This window comes from Trichosurus vulpecula, chromosome 2, assembly GCF_011100635.1.
Source record: "Trichosurus vulpecula isolate mTriVul1 chromosome 2, mTriVul1.pri, whole genome shotgun sequence".
In the NCBI taxonomy this organism is placed as follows: domain Eukaryota; kingdom Metazoa; phylum Chordata; class Mammalia; order Diprotodontia; family Phalangeridae; genus Trichosurus; species Trichosurus vulpecula.
The window spans coordinates 24957756-24964679 of NC_050574.1; positions in this window are offsets into that span (position 1 = coordinate 24957756).

The following is a 6924-nucleotide window of genomic DNA, read 5'->3' on the forward strand; positions in this document are numbered from 1 at the left end:
TTAGATATGACTACGATGACTGTATTTTGCTAGGTTCACGGAAGACAAGAATAAAAGGGCAAAAATGAGACTGGACTATTATGTAAATAAGTTCAATGTGAAGGTATATGTAAAACCTACATTGGATTAAATGCCATCTTGGGGGGAAGGGGAAGGAGAGGGAGGGAGAGAAAATTTGGAACCCCCAAAATTGTGGAACTGAGTGTTGTAAACTAAAAATAAAAAAAAATAAATTTGTATATATTTTTTAAAAGAAGCTTACACTCCACTGGATTGTCCTCCTGAATTGTCATTTCGACAATATTTCCTGCCTCTGGATCTTTGCACAGGATGTACCCCAGGGCTGGATCATACTTCCTCTTCACTTCTTAGAATACTTCACTTCCTTTGGGGCTCAGCTCATGCGTATATCCTACAGAGATCTCCTAGTCAGTGTTAGTGTTGTCTCTTTCCTCTTTAAATGATCACAAACCTACCTACCAGTTTACAAGTTATATTTCTTTGTAGAATATAAATTCCTTGAAGGCAGGAACTATTTTTTGTTTGGTCTTTGAATTCCTCTGTGCTTAGAAGAGTGACTTGTACATGACAGTTTCTTTATAAATGCCTGTTGGATTGAATTGAATGGGAATAAGTGATGAATGAATGAATAAATAAAGAGGGAAGGACATCAGATTTAGAATCAGAAGGCAGAAGAAGGAAGTCTAAAGGGTCATATGTTTAGAGGTGAAAGGACCTTAGAGATTATCCCTAGGGGTTCTTAACATACTGTCTGTGATCTTAAGCAATACTTTGATAACTTTATTTCAATACAATTGGTTTCCATTGTAAATCCTGTGCATTTTTTAATGCATGATTCTCAGAAGGGGTCCATAGGCTTTGCCAGACCACCAAAAGGGTACAAAAACGTTAATAATCTCTGATCTGATCATACTTCTGCATTTTGCAAATGAGGAAACTAAAGTCATGTGATTTACTCAAGGTCACACAGGTCACACAACAACAAAAACATCAATTCATACTTAATAGAACTTTAAGTTTTGCAAAGGGTTTTCATTCTCGTTTTATCCTCACAATATCCCAATGAAGTAGGCAATCTTATCATCTTCAGTTTTCAAATGGGGAAACAGAGGCTCAGAGAGGTTAGGTGACTTGCCCAGGGTCACACAGCTAATACATGTCAAAGGTGTTGTTTGAACCCAAATCTCCTTGACTCCAAGTCCAGCAACCCGTCCACTTTGTAAGACTACTAAATCAAGGCATCCTTACCCTCATTCCACCTTTTTTGTTGTTGAGTCATTTCAGTCACGTCGATTGCTTCATGACTCTATTTGGGGTTTCCTCGGCAAAGATTACTGGAGTGGTTTCCTTCTTCAACTCATTTTATAGATCAGGAAACTGAGGCAAACTGGGTGAAGTGACTTGCCCAGGGTCATACAGCTAGTAAGTATCTGAGTCTAGATTTGAACTCAGGTCTTCCTGACTCCAGGGCTGGTGCTCTATCCACAGTGCCACCTAGCAGCTCTCTACGCACTCTGCCCCCGAATCTGTGAGATGAGGGGGGCATGAACTCGAACGTTCCTTCTAGCTCTAAATCTCATTCCTAGGATCCAAAGAATGAAATTTATTTGCTTCTTCTGTGCCTGCTGCTTCCACTGCTCCCATCACAGAACAGCCCAAGCCCATGAGTCTGATCATGCCTATTGAGCTTTGAGCTCCCGGTGGGGGCCATGGCTTGGCACACTAAATCAGCAAGCTGTCTGGTAAACGCAGCAGGCTGGACAGCCCTCTGGTCCCCAGTGCTTTGCCCTGAGCAGTTTATCATTGCTAATTCCTTTGGTAATTATGGTAATAACTGTCATCATGAAAAGTTCATTTGGTTTTAATGTGCATGTATATATAACATGTCATTCCCTGAGAGTTACACTCTGGCTTAATAGTGATTAAATAGGATCCAGGATTTGTGAGTGGGAGGTGGGTTGGGCCATGGGCAGGACACCTATCCAAATCCCAGGGATCTGGATAGAAAGAATGGGACTTCCCTGTGTATCCTGATCAGTAACTGATGGCTATGATGGGATAGGGAGGAGGGATGGTGATGACATCAGTTGTTTGGGGTGTCTTAAAAGCCTTAGTGCACTTTTAATCTATAAAGTTTTTGAACTTAAAAGTATGCTAAGACTTCCTGTAATAATACTCCCTGCTCTGAATGTTTCTCTTCTCCCAGACTCTGGCAAACCTAATTATCATTTAGAAAAGGGTATTTACTGAAGAGATACTGTAAGGACAGTTGCTATGTAAACCCTCCCCCCCCACCAGGTACTGCCCCATTGCACTCACAAAGTGCCTGGGGAAACTGAGCACAAACTTATACCAAAATGTTAGGGAATTATGTATGTAGGGAACCCTTGTGACAAATGATAAACTTACAGTTCTTTGCCACTGGAAGTACATTTCTTCCTTCATGGCATCTTCATGAAGTTTCCCTTAGGTATAATTCTCTACTAGACTCCAAGCTTCAGTTCCCTTGTAGATTTCTGAATATGCCTTTTCTTTATGGGTCTAGTTTGTCCTTGATATATCCTCTCGATGCATCCACTGCTACTTTAGGGACACTGCTACTGATGGCAATGGGAACTCTGGAGCTTTCTTTTTTGTTTATTTTATTTAAAAAAAATAAAACATCATTGATTTTTTTCTTTATATTCCTTAAATTTCCTCTCTAGCTTTTTCTCTCCCTTCTCCCAGAAAACCATTTCATATGATAGAATAGTTTTTAAAGCAAAAGAAGAAAAAGAGAAAGAAAAATCAGCAAAACTGACCAATACATTGAAAAAAATGTTACAAGTAATTGGGAAAAAATAAAATATTATTTAAAAAAGTAAAAATAAAATAAAGAAAAAAGGAAAAAATACAAAAATATATTCAGTGTTCCACATCTATGGACCTCTTACTTCTTCAAAGAAATGAGGTGAAGGAAAAGCAGTCTTCTCATATCTCTTCTTTGGGGCCATGCATGTTCTTTGTGATTTTGCAACATTCACTTTTGTTTGTTGGTTGGTCGTTCTTTCCATTTATGCTGTCATAGTTATTTTATAATTTTGTATATCGTTCTCTCAGTTTTACTTACTTCACTCTGCATCAGTTCATGGAGATCTTCCCATGCTCCCCTGTATCCATTATGTTTGCCATTCCTTACAGCACAGTAACATTCCATTACATCCACAAAACACAATTTGTTTCTCTATTCCCTGATCAATTGGCACCTATTTTGTTTTTAATTCTTTGCTAGTACTCTAAAAAATGCTAATAGAAACTCTTTGGTGTATATGGGGACTTTCTTTTTGTCAGTGAACTCCTTGAGACATATGCCTGGTTGTGAAATCTTTGAGCCACAGGGTATGGACATTTTAGTCACTATATTTACTTAATTCTTTTTTTAAAATTTATTTATTTATTTTTAGTTTGCCACACACGGTTCTACATAATTTCGAGTTCCAGATTTTCTCCCCTCCCTCCCCCCTCCCTCCCCAAGACGGCATGGAATCTCATATAACTACCATGTATAACTTCACTTTGAATTAATTTATACAGTAGTCAAATTGTGGAGAAGAATTATGACCAATGGAATGAATCATGAGAAAGAAGAGACAGAACAAAAAAAAAACCAACCCAAAAACAAAAACAAAAGAGAAGCAAAAAAGGCGAGCATGTAGTGCGCCTCAATCTGTATTCAAACTTCACAGTTCTTTCCCTGGATGAAGATAGCATTCTCCATCGTGAGTCCCCTGGAGTTATCCTTGCACCTTAGGTTGCTGAGAAGAGCGAAGTATGTCAGGGTTGGTCCTCACAGAATCCATATATCTGTGGCTGTGCACAACGTTCTCCTGGCTCTGCTCCACTCACTCAGCATTATGTCGTGTAGGTTTTTCCAGGTTGTTACGAAGTCTGCATCATCCCCGTTTCTTATGGCACAATAGTATTCCATCACCTTCATATACCACAGCTTGCTCAGCCATTCCCCAATTGATGGGCATCCCTTTGATTTCCAATTCTTGGCTACCACAAAAAGAGCCGCTATAAATATCCTTGTACATATGGGTCCTTTTCCCGCTTGTGTGATTTCTTTGGGATACAACCCTAGAAGTGGTATTGCTGGGTCAAAGGGTATGAACATTTTTATAGCCCTTTGGGCATAGTTCCAAATTGCTCTCCAAAATGGCTGGATCAGCTCACAACTCCACCAGCAATGTAACAATGTTCCAATTTCCCCACATCCTTTCCAGCATTTATCATTTTCCTGTTTTGTTATTTTAGCCAATCTGACAGGAGAGATGTGGTATCTAAGAGTTGTTTTGATTTGCATTTCTCTAATCAGTAGTGATCCAGAGCATTTTTTCATATGCCTATAGATAGCTTTAATTTCTTCCTCTGAAAACTGCCTGTTCATATCCTTTGACCATTTCTCAATTGAGGAATGGCTTGTACTCCTATATATTTGGCTCAGTTCCCTGTATATTTTAGAAATGAAGCCTTTATCAGAGATACTAGTTGCAAAGATTTTTTTCCAATTTTCTGCTTCCCTCCTAATTTTTGTTGCATTGGCTTTTTTTGTACAAAATATTTCAATTTGACATAATCAAAATTATCCATTTTGCATTTTGTAATGCTCTCTATCTCTTGTTGGGTCATGAATTCTTTACTTTTCCATAAATCTGATAAGTAAACTATTCCTTGCTTTCCCAAATTACTTAGAGTATCAGCTTTTACTCCTAAATCATGAACCCATTTTGACTTTATTTTGGTATATGGTGTAAGATATTGGTCTATGCCCGGTTTTTGCCCTACCATTTTCCAATTTTCCCAACAGTTTTTGTGAAATAGTGAATTATTAGCCCAGAAGCTGGCCTCTTTGGGTTTATCAAAGAGTAGATTGCTAAACTTGTTGATTTCTCCTACTTGTGTACCTATCCTATTCCACTGATCCACACCCTTGTTCATTCTAAATTGCTTTCCAAATTGGTGAAACAAAGTCACAGCTCTGTCATCTCACAATATTTCCAATATTGACTATTCTCTCTTTTGTCATCTTTGCCAATTTCTTCATTCCATTGAATTTCAAAAAGTTGTCACTTGATCAGTGGTGAGAGGAGCGGAGGGATGGAGAGAAAACTCTCTGCCCTAGAGGCAATTTCTAGAGGTAATTTCCACTCAGGAGGCCTTCAGCAATGGATTCAATTATTCTATTATAAGAGTGGTTGAACTTCTGTATTGGCTTGCCATGGCATTGTAAGCATGGCAGATTTTCTTCAACCAATCACAAGATATGCTTTCATCCACTGACCAAAAGGCCTTTATGATACTTTCAAATTGATTATGAATTTATTAACTCCTAGATTACTTGTGATTGCTTCCTTGATTGACTCAATCCACATATTCAGACTTTTTGTGATGCACTTATTTGTTTTCATATTATTACCTTAATACAATGTATATGCCATGAGGATGGGGATTAATTTACTTTTGTCTTTGTATCCCCAGAAACTAGCATAGTGCCTAGTTAATAGTAGGTGCTTAAAATTACTTATTAATTTATTATTAATTAATTGATAATTGATTAATTAATTATTAATTTATTGGTTCATTTTAAAAAATTATTGGGATGTCACTTACGGAAGTGACAGGGAAGGGCTCACATTTTGAAAAGCAGTTGTAGTCCAAAGAATGAGGATGTCAAGTCTGGAAGAGATCTTCTCATCCAGTGGTGTCAAACTAAAATAGAAATGAAGGTTACTAATCTATACGTAAGAATCTGTGAAGGCTGACTTAGTTTTTAAAATGTAATGTTAACTATTTTAATATATTTTTATTATTTTGTTAATATTTTCAGGTATATTTTAATCTAGTTCAGGTCATACTCTGGAGTGTTGTGGACCACACAGAGCCTATGGACCACGTGTTTAACACCTGTGCTTCATTTTACAGGTAGGGAAATTGAGATAGACAATTGAAATGACTCACCAAAAATGAATGTGTGTTCTATACTGGGCCTGACTCAGGTCATCTCCCTTGTAGTTGAAGTTTGATAATGGAACAGAATGATCAACCAATAGGTCATCCAAGAGCTTAAGAAAAAAATAGAAAATTTACTTAGTCATAGTAAAAGAAGGATACTTAACAAAGATAGGCATTGGGGACACTTTGAAATGATTCAACCAAGTGAATCTCCTTTGCCTCAAGAATCTATCATGATCCAGGAGCCAAGCATTTGAGCTCCCCGGAGTAGTTTTGTACTTGACATATTAAGAATAGACATCAACAATATGACTCTTGGTCCCTTTAACCAACCAAGTCTAAATGGATGGTTTCAGTACTTGTTAAGGAAAAACCAGCCTAACTTGTGTGGGGGGAAGGGTTAGGATACTGTTCTTACCTCCCTGTGAAGTAGAATAGACCAAATGTGGCTCAGTATCAGTGTATTTCTAATCTTTATTATCATATCAGGATCAATTTTGGACCACACAATTCAAGAATTATAAAATACAGTGTCCCCTAGTGGATTGAATGTCAGGAAGACTTGGGTCTAAATCTTGCTTCTAAATGTGGCTGTGTGACTCAGGGCAAGTTATTTCAACTCTCTGAACCATAGTTTTCTCAACTATAAAATGGGGATAATAATAGCCCCTACCAAATGGGATTGATTCATAACAGCAACCACCACCACCACAACAATGACAACTAACATTTATATAGTGTGTTAAAGTTGGCAAGTCGTTTTACAATTATTATCCCATTTTATCCTCATAACTCTGGGAGATTGGTGATATTATTATCTCCATTTTATTGCTGAGGAAGCTGAGGCTGAGAGGGTGAATGAGCTGACTAAGGTCACACTGCTGGGAAGATAATGTCTCCAAAGTGCTT